We start from the raw sequence: 24122 nt of genomic DNA, 5'->3' as shown, positions 1-24122 counted from the left end.
AAACATCAGAGGCCCAGGTGTTTTGAGCCACTGCATGCCACCACATTTCTGTCCATTTCCACCATGGAAATGGTGGAAATGGACATTCCATGTCCAGTAACGTCAGGACACAGAGCACACTGTGCCCCTCTGTGGCACTGTCATTGATTCCTGATCTGCCAGCAATACAGGGCAAGGCAGACTATTGAGTCAGGCTTATGTGGGATCATGAATTGAAAGCTTGCTATAAAAAACATTAAATAATTAAAACACAAATTCCACCAGGGATGCTGAAATGAAGAGAAGCAATTTACAGTCAATGTGAGTGGATGCTCAGACAATGTACTCATTACATTTCTGCATTGAATATGTGTGCTAGTTAAAGCCCTGGTGAAATATTCCAATTGAAACAATGGATGGAAAGTGATTTTCTAGCTTTCAGTAGCAACTATTCCCTGATTGAATCCACTGCTGAAATGTCAGGCATTCACCAAGGCATTTCTAAAGCACCATGCATTCTATCACTGGCACATACTGGCTACCAACCAGTGACCTTTGTGGACATGGAAGGAGGGGAGGAGAGAAAGTGAAGAAGAATAACGGGAATGGGGTGCAGAGAACACACCTGTAATCTCTGAAAGTCAAGTTACTCTCATCTCCCACCGAAGCTGTGAACTTCAACTGTTTGATGATTCCACAAGTACAAAAAAGGTAGGTTTAGCATTGTTTGGGAAGATGAATTGTGTCTGTCCACACCCTAGCACCTCATGATTTTCTCTTGGATTTACCTTGGATTAGAACTTTCTGTTTGCAAATACCTTCTTTTGAGAACATAAAATGTTTTTCAAGCAGTGCTCTCTGTATGTAAACCACTGACATGAACCCTTCACTGATCATCTTCAGTCTGTTTTTTCAAGACTTAGCATCATTATAAAACACTCAGTACAAACACTGATTGCTGAAGTGCAGACTGTTTTTCACATTTCCTTTGGCCTGATCCTGTAACCACAAACAGACATAAATAGTCCAACAGATCTTTATTTTTTTGCTCAAGAGAAGCCAACCATGTGTGTTGGGAGGGATGAGACTGTTAACGGTGAGTTGTGACATCTGCAGGGGGAAGGGAGAAGATGGACAAGCTGTATCCTTGTTCTACATGGCAAAGGACAGAGAAGCAGCAAGGAACTTCAGCCTGGACAGAGTCAGTAGGACAGGTCACAGCACTGGACTCTGCGCTCCAAAGGCACAGAGAAAAAGGTGGGGTGGGTGGGTGAAAAGAAGCTGCACTTGATATTTGTTGATTTACATTTTTGTCTGTCATATAAATGATTGAGCTGTAGGCCCATCCTAACAGTATTTTCAAACAAACAAAAATAAATTTTTGAAAAACTGGAAGGGGAATTATGAAGAGTTGCAAGGATAAAGCAAGACCTGGCGAATAGAGTTAAAAATCTTGATACACAGGCCTTAAACCTGATAGCTAAAATGAATATTTAGAAGGTCAGGATTGATGAATGCAGACAAATACAAAGGCATAAATTTGAGAGCTAGGCTACAAGGCCATCTTAAAAGCCTACACAACTGGTGGACTTCTCTCTCAAATTCCCAGGCTGGATCTCTCCAGGTCAACAGCTACTTCAGTGGAAGTTACTGGCTTGATGCATACACTTCTGAATTATACCCTTTGGTTTTTCATGCAGGAGGTCAAATGTGTTGGTTCTGCTTGATGTGTGCAGTTACTTCTGAAGCTGCTTCCTGCTCAAGACCTTTTAACACACATGTATTCCCCAGTGATTCCCCAAAGACACTTTTTAATACATAAACTTGTGCTTCCTAATTTTTTGTTTCTAGATTTATACAGAAAAGAGAAGGAAAAAAAATAAAAGGAAGGAGAATGAAGTGCTTTTTACTGTGCAGTATCTAGCCCTCTTAAAAGTGAAAGGTACTGTGCTCCAGCTGCATACACATTGCCTTTTAGAGGGTTTCTAATGGGTGGGCAACTTTTGGAATTCAGAAGGGAGAGGAAAGACTATATTAAAGACTATTAATTATTTTACCTAGGGAAAAGCAGAGTTTTTCTGCTATTTACAGAGCAGTGTAAGGAAAAAAATATAGGTCAAAATGCAAATGCTCCTTTAAGATTCTCAAGCTACTGAGTTAATATATTTATTTTCTATTTTGCTATGACAAAATACTAATAGTAATAAACAGCACAGTATTAAATATGTGTCCAAACACCAATATGAACGTCAGTACCACAGCTGGGTGACTTGGTGAGGAAGTGCCATCATTTGAAAATACATGAGGGAGAGGTCCAGGGGCTGATGTGTCCCTTCACCACCTCTGCCCTGGTGTGGGGGACTTCCAGATAGACAAAGCACTGCAAGATTCTTACTGAACTTGACAATTTATAGATGCTTAATTCCTCTTAAAACAACACAAAAACCTGCACCCTAACCCAAACTGTCACTTGAAAATTGGAACATGTCTTGATTAAGGTCATAGAAGAATGATAAGAGAGTAATGAAGAGTAATGAACAGCACTCAAATATGCTGAGTCTTACTATTTGCATTAAATACAAGGCAGTCTTTCTTCTTGGTATTACACTGTTAATTGCCAAACAGATATTTTGAAAAGCAATGGATGTGTCCTTGGAGAAAGACTTGTGCTCACCCTGCAGAAAGCCTTAATTCCTCAGTGTGTTTTAAAATAAGGTTTTAGTGCTGAGCTTTCCGACTCAGACTTAATGCAATTCAAAAGATATTTCTTTTGACAGGGAAAAATGAGTAAAGTCACCAAGTTAACTGTCTTTGAAGAGAAAAAAAATCAAAGCTGAATAAATGTATGTCTTCCCTTAGCTTCTAAAACTCTGGTTTTGGAAATAAAAAAGTTTTCCCTTTTATTCAATAAGCAGGTTAATGACACTTCTTGTATTTGCATAAAATTGGGAAAAAAATTAAAGCTGAATAAACGTAGGTCTTCCCTCAGCTTCTAAAACTCTGGTTTTGGAAATGAAAAAGTTTACCATTTTATTCAATAAGCAGATTAATGACACTTCTTGTATTTTGTAAAATTGTAGAGGACTGCATGGAATGTAGCCACATTTTATTAACCCCTTTCTGAGGTTGAGTTCTCGACACCATCATTTTGAAATGTACATATTGCACAAAGTCAGGGCAGACCTTCCTCAGGGTCCTGGTGTCATTAATACTCTCTTCTTAATGAAATTTCTTGCTCTGTAACTTGATGGCACAACCTCTGACCCGCGTGAGGGTGCAGAACCTTATTAATGCACCCTGCTGAAGGAACTCGAAACCTGTGTCCAGCTGACTCACCAGGCAGATGCTTCTCACTTCTAACAGGACCATAAGCCTCATCACGGAGACAGGGTGATCCTGTAGGACAGCCTGGGAATAACTCAGCTTGTAGCAAAAAGCTTTGGGCTTCTGCTGATTGAATGAGTCACAGAGCTAAGCCCAGCGAAGCTGGTAAATTTTACCCAACAGAGCTTATGCAGATCTTGGCTTCAATCCACCAGAGCACTTAAGCACATGCTTAATTATACGCAAATGACATAGAGCAATCGAGGTACGCACGTGTTTGAGTGCGTTGCTGGGTGAAAGACTTTATTTAGAGAAACGTGGAAAAGTTGGTAACCCCTGAAAGAGGTGAAGTAGAGAGGTGCAAGTGACACCGTGCCACAGCCCAGTTTGGGTGGGGAGCCAGTCCAGGGAAAGTGTTAGGTTTTAAGGTTGGGCCTCTAGCAATTCTCCAAATGGTTTATTGTGCAGGTCATGGTGAACATCATGGTAATGGAGATTACAGTGCAGGAAACTCATGCTGGGACTTTCAGATGGATTTGGAGGCCCTGAGAGTCCGAGGCACACTATGTGTGTAATGGCACTGGCAGCCTGCAGTGGGGCCTCACCCCAGAGAAGCATCACGAGTCGGGAAACAGATCAGGCTTTACTTCTTTACATTGAGGGTGGCAGAGCCCTGAACAGGGAGGTCGTGAAATCTCCCTCTCTGGAGACATTCCAAACCCACCTGGACGCGTTCCTGTGCCACCTGCTCCAGCTGACCCTGCCCGGCCGGGGGGTGACGGGATGATCTCCAGAGGTCCCTTCCCACCTCAACAATTCTGCAATAGCCGACCCATCTCCCTGACACCGTTCCGGCCTTCTCTGCTCCGGGCGGCCCTGCCGCGCATGAAGCCGCCGGCCGGGCACCGAGGGGCCCGGGGGCCGCCCCCCGCCGGGGCCGATGCCCGGAGGGTCTCTCCCGCCCCGCCTCCGCTCGGGGCCGGCGCGGGCAGCGCTCCCACGGCCGCGGCGGCCTCCTGACCCGCGCGTAACCCGGCACCGCCCGCCCCGGCAGCGGCCGCAGCCCCGGCGCGGCTCCCGGCTGCCGGCTCGCTTCCCCATCGCCGTCATCGCCATCCTCCTCCTCCTCCTCCCGTCCCGCCGGTCCTCCGGGCGCGTTTCCCGTGGTGCAGCGCGCGCGCGGCGCTCTGGCCGGGTGTCGCTGTCACCGCCCGCGGACGCTCGGCGGAGCAGCAGGAAGGAGCCGCCGCCGCCGCCGCCGCTCCCCCCGGGCTCCCCCCGCCGCCGCCGCCGCCCCGCCGGCCCCCCCTGCCCGCGCCCCGCCGCCCCCGCCATGCCCGGGGCCGCGGCACGGCCGCTCTGAGCTGCCGCCGCCGCCGCCGCGCCCCGGCCCGGCCCGGCCCGGCCGCCTTCTCCTCGCAGCTCTGCGGCCGGTAAGTGCCGGCGGGAGCGAGCCGGGGCCGGTCGGGGCCGTTCGGTGCGCGGAGGGAGGGCGGGAGGAGGAGGAGGACAGGGAGGGGAAGGAGGGAAGGAAGGGAAGGGGGGGCCGCGGCGCGGTGCGTCCCGCATGGGCCGCGCTTGGCCCCGGCGCGGAGAGGCCGGCGGGGAGCGGGGATGAGGAGGCGGCGGGCGCCCTCCGCCCGCTGCTCCCGCTGCTCCCGCTCCGTCCGCTCCCCCGGCCCGGAGCCGCAGGGCCGCGCAGGCCGCGCCGGGGCGGCGGGGATGGGGCCGGCGGGGCTGCCTGACAGACGGACAAAGAGCTGACGGACGGACGGACGGACAGCGCGTCCCGCCGGCCCCGTCCTCCCGGGCCGTATCCTCCCGCTGCCCGCCGCTCCATTGTTCCCGGTGTAAGATAGGTGAAGCGTGCCGACCTGCGAACAGTCATTTCGTTTGGTTTTATTTCTGCATAACCTTCTCAGAGTCTCCTCTCAGCTGCTCGGAGGAAGCTTTTGCACGGCACCTCTTTTCCCCAGCGTCGGGAGCTGCTAACAAGTGCCAGGCTGGAAGTGGCTTGGGAGAGCAGGGGGGACCAGTAGGAGTTGAAGAGAAATTAGTTGGGCTTCAAACACTTTCACTCATCAACATCATTCCTCCCCCGATTCCTGCCAAACCTCAGCTGGGGTGAGTGCAGCAGCGTCTGCATTAAGCTGGCTCATGGAAAGGGAAGACATTTATGTTGCAAACATAAATCATCTCTCTGATCACTTTGTTTTTGTAAACTGTTTAGGGCAGCTGTGAGAGATTTTGCGGAATGATTTTAAAAAAAGTGGATGTGTGCAATCCAGTGATCACAACTTTAGTCTTGCTTTGAAAGTCTACTTGGAGCATGACCTATCTCTGTCTGCTTACACGTGACATTCTGGTCCAAGAAGTTGTAGGTGGGAGAGATGTCTCAGTCCTGGTGAGCAGCATCTTTGCCACTGGACAGGACAAATGACAGAGGACTGTGTTTTTTCTTTTGAATAGGATCTCAGTGGCTTTGTTTATTTCTGTACTTATTTGCAAATGTCCGTAGTACTTTACAAGCTTGCTAGTAATTTATGCATGGGCCCACCCATCACGCTTCAACATTTTGAGTGCCCATATGCAATTTCGTTATTGTAAGTGGTATACATTTTGTAGCCATTCTCCATGAGTTTGGTCAATATGCCTTGTGAATGGAAGAAGTAGAAAAACAGCACTACCCTGCATCAATTTTTGCAGGTGTTCTTATACTGTCCTCAAAATCACTCCAGATAAGCCAGTGGTCTGATTGAGGCTTAACATCTATCCTGCTGTGTGAGAGGTTTGCATACCCTCAGGCCATGTTAGTTTTCCAGCGTTCCCTTGCAGTGTTTGGGTTTGTGCATTGTCCAGTGACAGCTGTCATCTGCAGGAGTTTGGCTGCCCCGGAAGCTCTGGAGCATGTGAGGCCTGCTTTCCTGTGCATCTCGTGGGATCTGCAGGCTCCTGGTACTGACACATTCATAGCACAGACCAGCAAAGCCTGCTCTTGTTGCAGTAAATTAGGAAAACAAAATGCAGTTTCAGTTGTAGTTTCCTGAAAACTGTTGTCATGTCCTTTCCTCGTGAATATGCAGCTGAATGTATGTGTGTGTTCAGTTTCCAAAAGTGTTTCCTTTGTATTTTTTTCTGGATGTCTGCATGCCCCTCTTCCTCAGGTATACCTGTACTTCAGTCAGTGAGCTGATGTAAATGAAGAAAGCTGAAAAAGATGAGGATGATGTCTTGCATTTAGACTGCTGTGTGCATGTGTCCTTCTGTCTTCGCTCCTCAGGCTGAGACCTGAGAGAACAGATGTGTATGTGATCTGTGCTTCTGTTACTCTGTCTTGTCCATGTGTGCTTCATGCCTACTGTATTGCAAACATATTCTGTTCATGGAAAAATCCTTAATATAATGCATCATGAAATCAAACTGTTAAGTGGGTAAGTAGCTACTTGAACCACAGTGATTTTAAAAAAAGGGAGAAGAATTATTCAGAATGTGGAAAGTTATGTTGCAGGCTGAGTTGTTCACCTGAAGGAATATATACTTTGGGAATAGTGTTATGTAGTTTTTCAAAAGGTGGTTTTCCCTCTGAGTTCAGTGTGTACAAGTTTATTTATGAGGATTTAAAGCGCTGTGGAGCGTGGGGATGTTCTAAAGACAGTTGGTGTAAAACCGTTGAGGTTGGAAGTTTGTACTTCCCTCTGAGAATTCCTGTGTACCACAATGCTAATAATATATTACTCTAGTGAAATATGGTGATGGTTCATCTTAAAGACTTTATCTCACTTCCAGATATGTTCTCTGCACCACAGATTCAGTAAAATAGATTTGCAAATAGTGGAGCTCAGGGTATCAGCTGTTAGTAGATGGATTTAGGTTAAACATTTAAACATATACTAATGGGAAGGAAGTGTTTGTATTCTGATTGGGGAATAGCATGGTGGGTTTGGTTTCTGTGTCTGCTGCAAGACATTTGTGATTTTTTTGTGACTGGAATCTCTGTAGTGTCTTCCTCCAGCGAGGATTGCTGTGTGGGCTCTTACAAATGGAGACCTGTCTGTAGGGAGCAGCTTGATGGAGTGGGCCTTAATCTATCAAAACCCCTTTAAGTGTTTAGCATAATTTGGGATTAAGTTTGATTTAATTTTGGCTCTAATATAAAATACATTTTTCTCTGTGAAATAGTGGAAGTTGAATAAGAAATAGTAACACTGGGGTGATGTCTTTTGTAAGTGAAGATACTGCTGTTGCCCTAAATATGGAGTGAAGCATCCAGCTTTCTTGTCCAAACTGAACATGTCTTATATGTTAAATGAATGGCACAAGCAGTGAAAAGTAAGCACCAGTGGAAATATTTTTTACTTTGAAAGCTCTTAAATGGATCTAACAGAGAAATAGATAGGTTTTATTGAAAATAAGTACTTCCTCTGCCTTTGCCTGGCAGTTTAATGATAGCTGTCTTTCAAACCAACATCATTTTTAATGAAATAGATTCAAGCCTTCAGTTTGCAGTCTGATCTGCATAACTGAGTGTTTAAAGACAAAAGTGGTCCCCCAAAGGCTCCATGGATGTAACCAGACATGGGTGTCTGCTTCTATCAGGTTGCAGGGCTTATGTAAAGGATCAGGACTGTGATTAAGTTCCACTTTAATTTGCTTAGGTTTTTTTGAAAGAAATACTTTTGGGAAAATTATATTTTTTGAAGTACTGAGATTCATGTTTTTTTTTCTTTTTTCATTTCTGTAAATTGGTATCTGTGCAGAAACCCTTGTACTAGTATTGAGTTAAATGTACAAACTTATTGTTTTTTAACAGCTGAGACATAGCTATTGACAAGATGTGTCAGCAAACCACAGCCATTGGCTATAATATGTAGTTATATGCCAAGCACAAATTTCTGTCTAACAAAGGAAAATCCATTCAGATTTTCATGAGATTTATTTTCATTTACACAAATGCTGTTAGTTACTTTATTTCAGTACTTTCCAGTGAAGTTAAATACACAGCCCCATCTGTTTAGCTCATTAGCTGGTTCTCTATATACATTTTAAATATACATTTTTTAATCTTCATAGAACAGAATGTTTTATACATCAGCAGTAATTCCATAAACTACACAAGTGATAAAATTTTAAACTATTTAACTTACAATTTATTGTACAAATTAAAATACAATAACATATGTGAGTATTCAAATATTATATGTGATTAAATTATCTTCCCCTGACTCTATATAGAGATATTTTTTGTATATCATTCATCATGTTGGATAAAATACTTGGAAAAAACCTATAATATGTTCTCACAAAACTTGATTCTAAGTGTGCCCCAAGGGGAAATTTGCTGTCTTTTAGAAAGACTGTGCATTCCACAACATGCAGAAGGGTTAGAATCTCCTGATAACTTCTTTCACACTCTCAGAATATTATTTTGGGAGATAGTATAGAAGCTGGTACTGCTTTTGCTCCAAAATAATTTTTAATGTACTCAGGATATTATCAGTGTGTTAGTGCATTCCAGTCTTTGATGTCAAGGGATAGCACTGTGAATACTGCTATGTAGTTAATGTATTACTAGGTTATATTATTTTATTATTTCATTGCACTTTTGAAAGCAGCACGCCATAGCTCAATAACAGCAAGTGTATTGGCCTGATCCTGGAACTGATACACTCTGCTGGCATCTTAGTATCACAGTATCTGCCTCTTGTCACGGTATGTGCAGAAAATCTTAAGACAGTGCTGTCTAATTCTTCCCTTATGACTAGGATGACATTTTTATAAGCGCAGAATTAAACAGTCTGATGATAAAATGAAATCTGTGTGGGAAGAAGTTCCAACCTGCAAACAGCAGTAGACTATAATTTATGAGCAGCCTATCAAATATAAACTGTCTAGATCTCTTGCACTGGAAAAAACCCAAAAAATCCAACATAAAAACCAAAACCAAAAATCAAGGTGCCTCTAAAATGTCCATAAACCAATTTCTTGATATAACATGTGATATTACTCATGTGTAAGGCTGTTGTGATATCTGTGTGAGTGCAGCTATGTGACTGATAGAGCCTTCTGCTCTAAAATAGTTTCAAATGGCAGCTGCATCTGCAAGGGTAAAAGATGCCCATTCATAAAAACTTGTACAACTGTCTTAAATGTTTTTGTAATAATTTCCCATAAAGGCTCTATTAACTTTTGTTACCTATGCACCCCACCATGGGTATAAAAGACTTCATTAGAGAGGTTTACAGTGCCAGTAACATCATGACTAGGTCAGGTTACCTCAGTGCAAGAGGTGAGGTGAGAAATACTGATGCTGAGCAGATGTGTCATAGTTACATGATCACTAGCAGTATTTAAGAAAAGGGAAAATCCAACTTTCTTCATTCTCTGAATATTAACTGCTATGTGATTGCCCTGAAAATTTGTCAGATTTTTCTTTTTCTGTTGTTAGGATTGTATTTGAGTCAAGGAAATGGTGATAATGCTCCTAAAAAGTGTGTGTGCATGCAGATATGCAGGACTCTAGTAGCATGTATTTATGATGCTGTCTGGCCTAAAGCTCTAGTCCTGGAGAATGAGAAATGTTCATCATAAAGTGAAGTTTATTTTGCCAAACAATAAGCAGTGTGTTTTAGTGCCTGGGAAGTCACTGGGATGGGGCAAAGCAAGGAAGCAGTTTCTAAATACACTGGGTTTCTGCAGGTTTCCGTGGGTACTGAAAACTCTCCAGGCTTGCTTTCAACAAGTGATCTTTAGAATTGCACTGCAGACATTCTTCAGTTTTATAAAGGCAGGGAAGAGAGAGCAAAGTGAGAATGTAAGCCAAGAAATAAATACATTTCACAGGATCCATGGATGATTTTTTTAGTCTGTAGGCATTATAACAGTCAGAATTTCCAGATTCAGTGGATGATTTCAGAGTGTCTCAAATAGGAGCACTCTGAAGGGAATTATCATCTCCTGAGGCATGATTCTCCTCTGGTTTTGACCACATACACACAGTGGTTTCTAACACAGGTCTCTGTTGCATGTCAGTCTCTATCAAACAAAATTCATGTGAGATGAATGACAATTGCCAGGCTTTTAAGTTGGGTCATTTATAGCACTGAGCAGTTCTTGATGCAACAGTAACTATATACATAAATTAAGACATGTTCCCTTTTGTGTCTGTAAAGTTTCTTTTGACAAAGAAGTTCTTCACTATAGATTGGTAAACTCAACCAACTCCTTTTTGCTAGAGTAATCTTGCACTGCTTTCTTTGAAGAAAATTTTTGTATTGACCACTGTAGATCAACTGCAGAAGGAGGTGGTTAATCCTCAGGACACCAACATATGAGACAATTATTTTACCAAAATCACTTGCAGATTTTCCAGACATGCCAGTGAAATATTGGTTTTTGACTTCTGTTTTGACCTTATAACTGGTTTTCTTGAAAATAAAGTCTAGTGTGAAAGTGCCCTGAGTGAATATTGCTTTAACAATATAAAATAAAAATTAATCTTTCATATGGGAAAGACTGGTGTCATCCTTCAAGGAGGAAAGCTTTATTAGGCTGTGGTTCTCAGGAGCTTCCTCTGTCACTGGTGAATCTGACAGTTATATTTTGTGATGAATTTTTGTCTGAGTCAGCAGAAAGATGTCAAAGTTATGTGATTGTGTTCTGAGGAGCAGGAAAGCTTGTATTGTGATGGGCTATAATGAAGTAAGGAAAAGCTACTTGACTTTAGTGTTGTTTTTTCCTGGTAGAGATGATGAAGTTGTCTTTTTAAATGACTCGTAGAAAAGAAATTTTATGTATTTGAAATGTGGGTTTTTATGATCACCAGTGATGAAATTAAGTTAGTGAGAGGGGAATTAAAATAGAGTTTATAGAAGAGGAGCACACAGAGGATGATCATCCAGTTGTCACAGTATTTTGCTGGAAGATGTGAAGTAGGTGGCAATTTGTAGACAAAACCAGTGGGCTTGTTGTCTGAATCTGACAGTTAAAAGTAGATCATGCAAACCAGGCATGTTCAGCTGGTGCCTGTTAGGAATCAGTGTTACATACACTATACTGCATCAAACGTAGTGCAGCTTTAAGTGTGAGTTTACTGTCACTTTCCAAGGAACAGCAATGTAAAAGGACAAACTGACAGAAAATTTAATCTGTCAGTTCTTTGCATGATCTCACATTTTACTGTCTAGTGTGCCTTTGTGTCACCCGTGGATTACATTCCTTGTAGGTCACAGGACAGGCAGGGGGCTTTCTGCAGTTGTGCTGGTGATGAGAGTGTGGCTGCGCGTGCAGAAAAAATGGAATCTGTTGTAGTTACATCTTATGTGCCTAAAATTTGCTGTACCATTGCACAACTCTTAATTTCCCACATTTTATTGGACACAAGTTCAGCAGAGAAGTTTTGGCTCTGGTGCTTCTATCTTGGGTACTTGGACAGGTGGTGTTAGGACAAGGAGTAATGAACTGAAATAGGGTAGATTTAGAGTAGCTATTAGGAAGAAATTTTGGCTGTGAGAGTGGTGAGACCCTGGAAGAGGCTGCCCAGAGAAGCTGTGGATGCCCCAGCCCTGTCAGTACTCAAGGCCAGGCTGGATGGGGCCCTGAGGGAAGGTGTCCCTGCCCTGGCAGGGGGTTTGGATCTAGGTGGTCTGTAAGGTCCCCACCAAGCCAAACCATTCAAGGATTCTGTTACAAATTGTTGCCCTGTTACCTGTGGAATACATCTTTGCATTGAGGGCACCTGGGTGAGTGCAGCTGCATCAGTGTGAGACTCTCAACATGGATGCATGAGGAACCAGCATCTGGAAAGCAGTCCATAAACACAGAATATGCTGAATTTTTCTTTCATCTGAATCCTGTCAGAATATTTTCTAGCTTTACAGATTGGTTTCCTGCTTGCTTAATAATATGGATTATATGGAATGTGCTATTTGACTATGGGTTCTCAAAAATTTCAGACCTGTTTGGAATAGCAGCCCTTAATAATTGGTCTGTGAGTTGATGGCATCAAGAACCTTCAAGATTTTTATTCCTAGTAGTTACAGGAGTTGTTATAAACATGTATCATATCTTTTAATCATTCTGAATTTCTGTTTTATTGTATTCTAGGACTTAATTAGTGAGAATTAGCTGCAGGGCACCAAAGTCATTGAGGTAGAATCCAATTTCCACAACCTTTTTATTCAAGAGGGCAGAGTCCTGAGAAGTCTGTGTTTTATTTTTTGGATTATTTTCTGTGTTAGCTAATGGGCCAGGATATCTGTGTTATTATTGCTCTTATAAAATAGTTTCTAGAGATCTCATGTTTTGGCTTGCCTCAATCTGAAAATGGGCTTAAGTGCCTGAAAATTGTTTGAGAAATTTAAAACTGTAATGAGGAAAAATCACCTTGGGGTATGTGGTAGAAGTCAGTGGGATTCCTTGTTCATACCATTTTTGTAGTATTAAGGGAAAGAGTTACCTGGAAGTTCTTGCTGAGGTTGTGGATAGTCTTTTGAAGAGGATACACTGCAGAAGCACACTGGATTTAATACTTGATTTGCCTTTTTTTTCTTTCTTTTGAAGTGAGGGTCATTGAGATTAAAAATGAATTAAAAGAGGCTGATTTACAATTCTGGAATTTTATGTAAGTGGGATAGGAATAGTTCTTAGTTGATTTAATCTGACCACAAGTGTTGGTTAGCAGTAGGGAGGTGGTGGATTTGTTGCAACAGTGTGGAAAAAAAATTCCTAACTGGAGACGAGTACACTCTTAAAAAAACCTTCTTTGTTGTCTTGGCAGATGTACATGGGCTGTAACATGCTTGTGTTCCAAGAGGGGTTTTGAGAAAGTGACCTGATTGCTCATTTCCATGATTTTAGAGTGTGTTTCTACTCCTTCCTCCTCTGGCTGATTTCATACTATCTTTAAATACTAACACATGTCAGTTTATGTGCTGAATCTTCTGTTTACTCCTGATGAAGGTGCTTGATACTGTTCTGATGCTATAACAGAGTGCTGTTTAGGCCACAGCAATCCCTGATTCCACTGATGAAAATTGCTCCTTGATGCCCAGTTTGTAACTGCTTGAATATCTGAAGAGCAGTGATAGATTTTCTTTTTCTGGCTCAGTGCTGGTCAGTGCTCTCCCTATTGTAGCATCACAACATCCTCTGCTCCTTGATTTTTATCATGCTTTAAAGGAAAGAAAGGGCTACCACCAGGGTATACAGGTTGAGATCCTGCTTCTAGTGATACCTAAATCATTGTCACTGCACTGGTTTTATATTCCAGAGCTGCCATCTCTGGAGGGTTCAAATGCTTTATGGGAATGGCATGAGCATTCTGTGATTCTTTTTCTTACCTGATGAGATTCTTATATGGGCTTTTTTTCCCCCATTGACTAGATTGTGTGTTGCCTTGTGTTTATGTTAGCAAATGTGAAGTAGATATATAATTTTTAGTTGCCAGGTATATTAGCCTTATGGAATAGCTAGATTGCTAAAAGGGCTTTTTTTTATATAGGTAGGATAAACATGTAGGGTTTGATGAGTGGAGCAGTGAGTGGAGATCTATGTCTATGAGCTTTAGGCTCTTTCAGGTCTCCTGGCCCACATTTTTGGCCCCTGAAGGTAACACTGTGGAATTTGAAAAGCAGTACAGAAAGCACAGGATTTGCCTGGTCTGTCTGGTGTGAATCTTTTGCTAGAGAGGTATTCATTCTGTCATGTTTTGGATTAACTGGATTGTTTGAGTTTCTGTTCCACGTGTAGATAGATGAAGGGTGTGTTTGAAACACAGCTGAAATGAAGTAAATATCCATTAAAAATGAAGTTACACTGAGGTATGACAATGCTTCCTCTGCAGAAGAATGAGATGAGAAAATGTTCCTTGCTTGGTGGAAAGTTGACGCCGAGAGAGCCAAGCACATTTTGTAGAATTTGTTTTGAGATGTTACACAGAATGTAATCTTACCCTGAATAGGTTTGCTGAAATGAAGTTAGGGAAAAAATGCCTGCTCTGTGCATGGTGATGTGCTAAAGTTGAAATTGGAACTGAAGAGAATGCTTCCTGTGTTCTAAAATACTTGCATTGATTTCACAACCTGAGAGCCCATGTTGAAATAACGTCGAGTGCTGAAGTAAGATTTAGAAATATCACCTGGGCTGTATTGTTGTTATTCGTGGCCTTCTCACCTATGGTTTAAAATGGTGGGTTTTTTTTCCCTGTAAGTTTTCCTTGTGCTGTCATGTATGTAAATGAGGAATGTCTTCCAGAATCTCTAAGTTGGCTTTTGCAGCTAACTTCCAGGTTTTTTGAGCAAAACCTTCTTGGTTATACTTCTGTTAGTTTATTGTCCAATGTTATTTAATCTATGTGGATGTATTAAGTAATTGTCTTGAATTTTTCTGTAATTATTGTTTTTCTTTAGTACGTGTAGATGGCCTTTTAGAAAATATTGAAGTTGAAGTAAAGATATTACAAGAAAAGCATGGTTTTAAAAGAGCATTTTTAGCTGTAAGTCAAGTATGCAAGCCTTAAAATTGCAGCATTGAGCTTTACCTGTGCCACTTAATTTTACCATACTGTTTATATTATTAATATATTGCATCTTAATATTATGTCATATTATTTCATGATACATGAACCCCAAAGCCCCTGCCTTTTTGAATGTCCATGAATTGGATAAGCAGCTGCTCTGTACTTTGCTTTCTTCTTTTTGCATAACGTGTGTTCTCTTAATGTGCTCTGCTTAATCCTGCTCTGAAGGCAGAATGGATATATTTCTGTGTGAAATTTCTGTAAGACCCTCAGAGATAATGTCTGCTGCTCACTTCACACCTAAATCCTAGGTGGATCATTGCACTTGATTTAGAGACAGGAAGTGGAAAGATGGGAGGGCGAGTGATTTGCCAAAATAACAGATTTGCCCCAAAAGCAGTGGCAGAGCTACAAAAAGAAGCCAAATCTCTAGTAGTTCTGTTACATCATGGTGGTAAACAGTGTTTCTCTTTTCAAAGTCTTACTGTCATGCTTACCTTTTCTTGATGGCAGTCCCACATTGGTGTGCCCCATCCTCTAATGATTCTGCACCAAAGTGGCCGCTCCCTGTTGGTTGGAAACCTTCTGCTGTTTGTGCTTTCTGGTCAGTGGGTAGGTCCTGGGGAGGCCAGATCCCTCTTACTACCTTGTCACAGCAGTTTCCTCGGTCATTGGTGCACGTTTACCTTTCCATCTGAGGTGTGCTGCCTTCTCCCCTCAGGCTGCAGGAACAAGAGCACCACAAACTGATTAGTTCACCCTTGTGACCTATATTGAATATTGCTTGTTGTTACAAGTATTTTACTATGCCTCAGGGAGAGGAAATGGATATATCTTATTTTATGGCTGGAGAATTGGTGCCTGTGAGCAAGGTGAAAATTTGTGTTTGGTGTGAATGTCCATTGAGCTCTTTAAGAGCTTTTTTGAAAATGAAAATAGAAGCATTGCATTCATCTTTGTATTTTTAAAGTAGTGCTGTAAGTGACGTAATTGCAGCCCTGAGTACTCAGCATTTTGGGTACATCTGACCCAAATGTGTCAGAATAAGCAGCCAGAAAATGTGCCAAATATAATTATTGATCACCTATTTTAAAAAAACTTCTGTAGAAAGGGCTTGATCCTTGCAAGGTAGGGTTCAACTGCCTAAATGGTCACAGCTTTCTTTTCCTGCACTCTGTGACTCACACATGTTTTGGCACTTGTAACAAACAGAGCAAGGATCTTATAATCTGTCTGACTAGTTTCACATATTTTTGTGGAGCATTCTGTCCAGTGTGCTGTAGAAAACCACATATGTACGTGTATATATATATATATCTATATATATACACACACACACATATATTTATGGTATTTGTATTTTAAAAATGTACAGTACCAGTATTTGTGCTTGGGATTGCCCTGTCTCACTTGCAGCCTTGTTGAGCTTCATGAAATTCACACAGGCCCATCTCTCCAGGCTGTCAGGTCCCTCTGGATGGCATCCCTTCCCTCCAGGGCATCCACCACTTGGTGTCTTTGGGAGCTTGCTGAGGGTGCCCTCAATCCCACTGTCCATGTCCCTGACACACGTGTTAAACAGCACCAGTCCCCCAATCCCTGAGCAATCCCACTTGTCACTGATGTCACATGGACATTGAGCCATTATCCACAACTGTGAGTGCAACCATCCAGCCAGTTCTTTATCCACCAAGAAGAAGGAACAAATGCACACACATGTACAGGCCTTTGGTGTTTGGGCCAATTTGAGAGCAACAGCAGGTTGTCATCTTCTGGAAAGCAGCACTAGCATAGCGCTTGTGATGAGTAGGGATGCTTCAGGGATACTTGCAGATGGTAAAGAAGTTGTGAGGCCCGAGGAGTTTAAGGACTTGTAAGAAAAAATCACATTTTAAAAAATCTGAGCATTAGAGTAGGCACCAATGATAAGGTGGACTCTCAGAGTTAGGAGGAGGAATTAATTGCCCCTTTCAATGACCTTAGCTGTTAGATTGGCTCAGCTTTGTGATAGAACTGCACTGTTGTCAAAATCAAATGAAAAACCATTTGACACACTATCTGAAATATTTTTATAAAGTTTCAGCTTGGGGCATGCATGAGATAGATGAAATTTCACAAAATTTTCACCAGTTGGACTGAAGGTGTAAAATGCAACTTAGAAGATGCTAGGTGGCCTTAGTGATGTGTAGTGTTTGTTTTCCTCAATATAAATGTCACCAGAAGTCCCCAGAGTGAGCACTTTTGAGTGTCCAAGTTTCATGGTGCAAAGACAGAAATCCTGCAGTGTTCTTCTGAGGTTAACTATCCAGTGGGAAAAATTCCCAGATAAATTCTGAAAAATAACTATTTTCTAGTAGTTTATGATTTAGTGCTACAAAACCAATGGCTTTTTTTTTTTTTTTTTTCCAGATAAAAAGTAGCATTGCCTGTGATTTTTGGACTATTTAAAGTATGTTTGTGACACTGGTAACACCCCTGTGGATTTTGACATGGAACTGTGGCTTTTTAAATACAGCATCTCAAGCTTTTCCATATGCACATTTGATATTAAATTATGGTTATGCTGGTGATGATGGAATACAGATTTCAGGATAAGAAAGGTGACAAAGATTTTCACACATGGATAATTTTATGCACGATAAGGAGATTTTCTGTGGGTAATCCTGTTGATTGTAATAGGACTATTCACAGCTCAGTATGGGTGTAAATCTTGGTGGAGTCAGGCCCTGCACTGGCATGTGTTCAGCAACATGGAGCACTCAGAAATAACTGTGCAACAAGTCATGAGAGTGTATCATATGTTACCTTTTAGAATGTGTTGATTTTATGATCTGTTAACCTTTTCATGATGATTTATGTTTGATTGCTTTCTTTTTGCAAGTCAACACATTCTAATTGATTCTTAAAAATCCTTGTGTGTTAATTTAAAAATCGTTCTTTTAGCTGAGTGTTATTTTTCTGAGTAGGGATAGGAGAGAATTTTATTTAATGTTCTTTATTTAGAACCATTAAGTAGGGTATTATTCTTTACTCTCTAGGCTTCTGTGGTATGGTAAAAATTGAACCTTTGATATTGTGAAGCTAGTTGTGTTTCCTTTTGTATTGGACTGTATCCATATTTTAATAGTGCAACTAAATATATTTTCTGATGTGATGAGAATAGTCAGCATTTTTCATGATTTGATAGGGGTTTAAAGTGGATGTTAGGAACCTGTTCAGTTCTGGTTTTTCTGTTCCTTTTGGAGGGGCTTGCATTGGTGGTGGTTTCATTCATGGAAATGCTTAAACATTAGTAGTTTTAAATATGCTTTTAAGCCCTGTTGCTATCTCTTTCTTCATTAGCATCAGGAATTGTAGATTTATTGGCGATTTTAGACTTCATTTTAGGAGGAAGGTATTTGAGAATGTAGATAGCCATTTTCCCCGTGGTCTGAATTTGGCATAGCCGTTGGGTATGTGTGGGTGGCGGCTCTGAGGTGTTGCTCTGGGTGTGCACATGGCTTTGTGGGGCAGTTTCACAATGCACTTTGATCTGATCCAACCTCTGACCGCTCATGGAGAAGCTGTCCTGTTCCCTGCTCCTGCTTCCTCACTGCCCATCTCCCGTACCCCCCACCTGCTCTGACCCAAATGAAACCTCCTGGCTTTTCTGTGGGAATGTTTCTGTCCAGCTCCCTTCTCAGCTGCAGAATGCTGTGCTCAACCCAGAGCAGGACACAAGATCTGAGGGGGCAGAGGTGCAGGACACTCCCCTTTGGGCAGGTACCCCCTCTATTGGATTGTTTCTTGCAGTATCATTGGGAGTTGAGTAATTAAAACACACCAAATATCTCACTGGAATGGCCTATCAGTTGTAGTTGATTTTGTAGAAGTTTGGCTGTTTAGAAAGGTTTTACTAATCATGCCAGTAAACTGCTCTGATTATAAAGGGGTTGACTTTTTAATTCAGAATAACCTTTCCAAAGTGAATTACACTATTCCAGTAGACAGGGAAGGAAAAAAAAATTCTGTACTAGAATGAGAATGTTCATTTAGGGAGTTTTATAGATTTAGAGTTTTTTAGATTTTTTATAGTTTAGGGAGTTTTATAGATTTATGTACACATATTAATTTAAGCTTACAGTTTAGCTTAAATTAATATAGTGTACAATAATTATAGCATGACCATAGAGATGAGCCCTAAGAAGCTGAGGTGTTTCCCCAGATTGCCTTTTGAAAAGTTTATTCTGTGTGCATTTTGCACAAGTAACCTTTATATGTTCTGTAGTTTGAGCTCTGCATGTACTCCTTCTTCCAAAAGCTCTTGAGGCAAGGCTGTGGGAGGAATGCTCAGGTACATGTTGTGTAGCTCCAGATATTTGCTCATCAGGGATTTTGCCTTGTCTTTAATGAAAACACACTTCCCAAAATGTGGAGCTAAAATAATGTCATGAGGCTACTCCCAGTGTAAGGTTACCCTGAAACCATTTAATACCCTGGGCTGAGCACAGTGTCAGCTTTTGTGAGGGGAATCTTGGAGGTAGTTTTCAGCAGAACAGTATCAGATTGCTAAGGGCAAGTTAGAATTGCTGTTGTGCATCCTGGCTCTTGTGTTTGGGTTGTTATATCTTAGAAAACATGGTCAAAGAGAGCTTTTTGCTAGAGGGAAAGTCATATTTCTGTCTCAAGTCTTTGCTACAGTCCTTCAGAAGGAGCTCAGGTTTAAGCCAGAAGAATAGTTTAACAACTTTAACAATAGAAGAATATTTTAACAACTTTCCTTTCATGTTTCCCTTAGCCTTCTTTCCTTCCTTTTTGCCTTGCAAAAATAGGGAGAAGATAGTATAGGAGACAGGGTGGAGTGGGTTATGGATATAGAAAGCAGCTAATCCTGCTTTTTAACACTTAAAAGGAGTGGTAGAAGTTCTGGAACACCAAAGACTTTCTGCAGGACAATGTTTACAAATACAAAAATCCATCTTACTTTAAAAGAAAAAGCAAAAACATTAATTCTGTTCTACAAATAGATACTAAACTGCAGATGATTTTCATTTTTTGTCTCTGCTGTTAATCCTTAAACATGTTTTCTTTTATCCTCTGTCATAAATAGTCTTTTAAATACTACAGAATTTGTGTTTCTGCACATACGGATTTTATTTTTAAAGTGAACCCAATTAGTATCTCTAAGTACTTGCTCATTAAATTAAATAATGCCTTACTTCATGCTTAAGAAAAGAAGGGAGAGGATAGAATAACCCTTACCATTAATCAAAGTGGAGAACAAGAGCTGGACCAGGTGTTAAACTCTGATGGCTTACAAATTTTGCTCTTTCCTTTAGGGTCTCTGTTCACATCTACCTCATAGCAGCCACCATCCCAGCAGACTTTTTGAATCAATGAATGTTTTCTCTTGATGGTATTTTTAGTTTTGATTCTGAATTGAAATGTTGTCACGCTTTTCATGCAGCATGTTTTCATTGAAGCGGTTGTTTCTTTAATTAGGAACATTGTCTTTACTGCTCAGCTCTCCAGCTCAGAGCAGAAGTGTTTGGAAAGCTGATGTCAGGGCTGCAGAAAGGAATGGCTGTGCAGAAAGGAATGGGTGTGCAGAAAGGAATGGCTGTGCAGAAAGGAATGGCTGTGCAGTGCAGCCGAGGCGCTGGCGGAGCAGCGGTTCGGAGTGAAGCGATGTGCGTCGCTGGCTGGGGACGTGCTGCAGGCAGCTGGGGAGCACCCTGTGGAAACAGGAGGTGCTGGCAGGCTCCTGTGAGACCTCTTCTGGGCAGTCCTTCCCCTTCCTCTCTCTCCTCCCCGGGGAGCTCTGCCTGTAGATGTCTCTTGTGAGATGCTTCGCCTGCAATAAATGCATGGAGAACCTCTATCAAGCAAAATGTATTCTTGAAAGGTTTTGTTGACAGCTCTTTTTCTGTCAGTTTATAGAGGAACTATATACTCTAAGAAAAATCAAGATATTACTTGGTGCAGCTTAATAGACCTTCTGAAATTCCATGAAAAACATCTCTGCAATAGGGATAACAATGTCTTATGCCAAGAAATTTGCTTGTGTGTGTGTATGTGCTTTGCATTTTTGTAGCTTCCCTAGAGATAATCTCTAAGTAAGTTGATCTTTATTTCACAAATGCATCTTGCACTTAAAAATATATTTAATCTTTGCAGGTTGGTAAAGTGTTCTTGTTTGAATGCTTTTAACTAACATTTCTTTATCACACTGTCATTCTTCCAGGAACACTTCTCATCTTCAATTTAAATGATAGGACTCCTTTTATGTGAGCCGAAAGGTGTCACTTGACAAATTACAAATGTTTTACTGAATTAATTGCATTTGGGATGCTTCTTACTTGGATTAATAGCCTGTTTTTGTTTGTGGTTCTTTGTTTTAAAACATTACCTCTTTGTTTTAAAACATCACCTGCAAGTCATGTAACTTATATTGTTTTTCATCACTTCTCATATGCAGCTTGACACTGTAAGTTCTTGCTATTTTTCTTTGAAAAGCCAGGTGTTTGAAAGCCTGATTAATAAGCTCTTACTGCACCACTTCTGATATGACTCAAGATCATGGCTGGAAGACAACTTGAGGGCTCTCAGTTGCATGACTCTGCTAAACCTGCTAGTCAGGGTGAGAAAGAAACTTTCCATATCCGTTGTGACTGTGGGAGCCAGCCAGACCCGTGAACATCAGCCCACAGCTGGCCTGTCCTCTGGGAAGCTGTGTATCTCACCAGCTGTCCCAAGGTTTGGCATGTCAGGAGTCTTCCTGCCTCTGCTGGTGAGAGCAGCAGGCTCTTCTGTGTGGTTCACTCAGCTTCTTAGCCTGCCTAACTTCCTGCCAGGAAGTGGCTTTAAATCCAGGATTTCCGCAATTCCCACCTAATTTCAGAGTGATGTGGCAGTGTCATCCTCCATGTGGAACTGCCTTCTGTGCTGTTCTTGCCAGTGGCCTGAGCAGACAGATTAGGGCCACCATGTTCTCACACTTGATGCTGTTTGTTCTCCCTTGAATGTGTTTCAGCATCTTGAGTTCTTGTATTCTCATACCTGTCCACGTCATTCCTTTGGAGAATCTGCACTGACCTGGTGCTGTCATATTTCTGTAGTGTGGAACAAAAGCATAGTGAATGACAGTCTGTGTGAGATGTACCCTGAGTTTGGATTGAGCTCAGATAAAGGCTGAAATGAGTGGATACATCTGTTTTATTTTCCTTGAAGTCTGTCTTTCAAGCTGGATATTTAGAATGCTCTACCAAAAGAACAAGTCTCAGCTTTAGGTCTTTTGCACCATCTTTTACCAAATCTTAAGAATTTCACTTCTATCTCACCTTTCTCCCTTGGCGCAGGATATTCTAAACCAAAAAGATGACAAATTAATCCTCACTTTCTTCTTTATGTTGTTGCAAGACCTCTGGGAGATCTGCATTGGTAGGAAGAATACAGCCTTAGTGCTGTGCCAGGTTTTGTTTGTTTGTTTGTGTTATTGCTGAGAAACTATCAGTTTGGTTTCCCAGTTACTTCTGAAAAATACTTCATGGATTATATAATGTCTGCAAGTGGCTGTATGGCATATCAGACCTACATTTTCCCTTGAAGACATCTCATTTTCTTACTGTAAATGGATTAATTTGAGAGGTAGTTTGTCACATAGCACTACCTGAGCTCACTCAAGGCATTAAGAAATTGTTGTCTGTATTTGAAGACAAATACTGAGAAAATCGAAAGCATTATTTCAAAATTGTGTTAGAATTGCAGGAGAACAAAAAATGACAAATCACAAACATAAATGTGCTGAATAGAATTTTTCCATGTTCTTCTCCTGTCATGAGTGGTTTTAGTCCCTAAAATGGACTTGTTATGTAGGAAGGAAGAATGCTAAAAAGATTGATGACACTGTCATATATAAAGACATGTAGCTTGGTGACTCTGTCCTTCTGATTTCCAGCAAAGCAAGGCTTACTAAAAATAAAAAAAAAGTATTTGCCTGAAAAGCCTCTTCCTTTGGTGTGCTTCTTAAGTATTTGAAACTGAGAGAGGTCAGACCATCCTGGCTGTCAGCTTTTCTATGATGTATTCGGAAGTTTAGAACCTCTCATGGTACAGAGTAGGGACTAATGTTCTTTCACTTTTGAGTTATAAGACATGACTTGCCACCAGGATGTGTGAATTGGCTTTTTTACTTTATTTGTTGTGGTCTGTGGTGAGGTTGTGTTGTTTTCTTTTTTTTTTTTTTTAAGAAGTTGAGTTAATTTTACTTTCAGAATCTTAAGAACCAATAGTAATATTTGAAACAAAGGACAATGCAGGAGAAACTCATGAGAGTTTCAGCTCTTTCAGCTGGTGGTTCCATTCCTACCAAGTAATCTAGGATCTCACCCAAAAAGAAACCACCTGTTTATTTTGTAAACTTGATGTAGTTTGATATAAAGGAAACTTCACAAATGTTTAGATACACTGAGAGTTTTCAAAATATATTCTCTGGAGAAGAAACTTATTTAGAAAGTGATCAAATGGATGAAACTGAATATGGAAATCTAGACACTTCATGTACATTTGTTTGGTGGAGTGTTTTTGCATGTTGGCAGCCTGTTGGACTGGCAGGGGGCTGTTGTGGTGCAATTCTGCAGTGATGGCCCTGCTGGTTTTCGGCAGAGACCCGATTTCTGTGGACATAACCTGTCGAGAGACCTGATTTCTTTGGTTCTGAATAGTCATTGTGAGCTGCAGGGGAGGCAGCAAAGCCTGTGACTTGAGCCTTGAATGGAGCTGGATCCTTTCTCCATGCTGCACTCTCAGGGGGTTGGAATTTGAAGCTGGTGTGTAGCAATGTACCCACATCACACCTGTATCCTAACTCTGTGCATCAAAATCAAGGGTGCTGCTGCTGTTGTGGTGCTGCCCAAGGTCCCACGTGGTGCTGTGGCTGGGCCTGCTGTGTGCTGTCCAGCTGCCCTGTGCCTCTGCTCCCACCCCTGTGTCTGCTGTGGCCTCTGTGTGTATTACCTCTGTGGGAACATAGAGGGATGGAGGAAGGATGTCTGTCTGTCTGTCTGTCTGTCTCTCTGTCTGTTGGTGTGTCTGTCTCAAGGAGCACTGAGGAGTGGGTAGTAGGGATTATGGGCCTGGGGAATAGGATGAAGGAGACTGACTGCTCTGACTGCACATCCAGTGTGCCAAGGAGGAGTCCTGGAACTATCTTGCATATATATTGATTAGTAGAATGAGAAGATGCTGCCACTTCCAGCTTCACAAAAGCCTCCTGCTCTGTGCTGAAAACTAATTAATCATGTCATGATACTTGATGGAATATTGT

At 41.6% G+C, this 24122-nt stretch overlaps 1 protein-coding gene across 3 annotated transcripts in view; it reads left to right on the top strand.

The window, feature by feature from the left end:
- The first annotated feature begins 4682 nt into the window (after positions 1–4682).
- The window catches only part of ZNF148 (zinc finger protein 148), a 36799-nt gene continuing 17359 nt past the window's right edge, over positions 4683–24122 (top strand). For 2 of the 3 annotated variants that reach the window (XM_054278058.1, XM_054278056.1), the window contains exons 1-2: positions 4689–4736; positions 5226–5427. The gene's annotated coding sequence lies outside the window, so the exon portion shown is untranslated. Of the gene's footprint in view, positions 4737–5225; positions 5428–24122 lie in introns of all 3 variants that reach the window. The other variant, XM_054278057.1, reaches the window with a different exon arrangement.

Source organism: Melozone crissalis, unplaced genomic scaffold, assembly GCF_028551555.1.
Source record: "Melozone crissalis strain CALT ecotype California unplaced genomic scaffold, PUWL_Pcris_2 ptg000023l_1, whole genome shotgun sequence".
In the NCBI taxonomy this organism is placed as follows: Eukaryota; Metazoa; Chordata; class Aves; order Passeriformes; family Passerellidae; genus Melozone; species Melozone crissalis.
The sequence above is the reverse complement of the archived record's forward strand: the minus strand, read 5'-3'. Positions and strand labels throughout refer to the sequence as shown.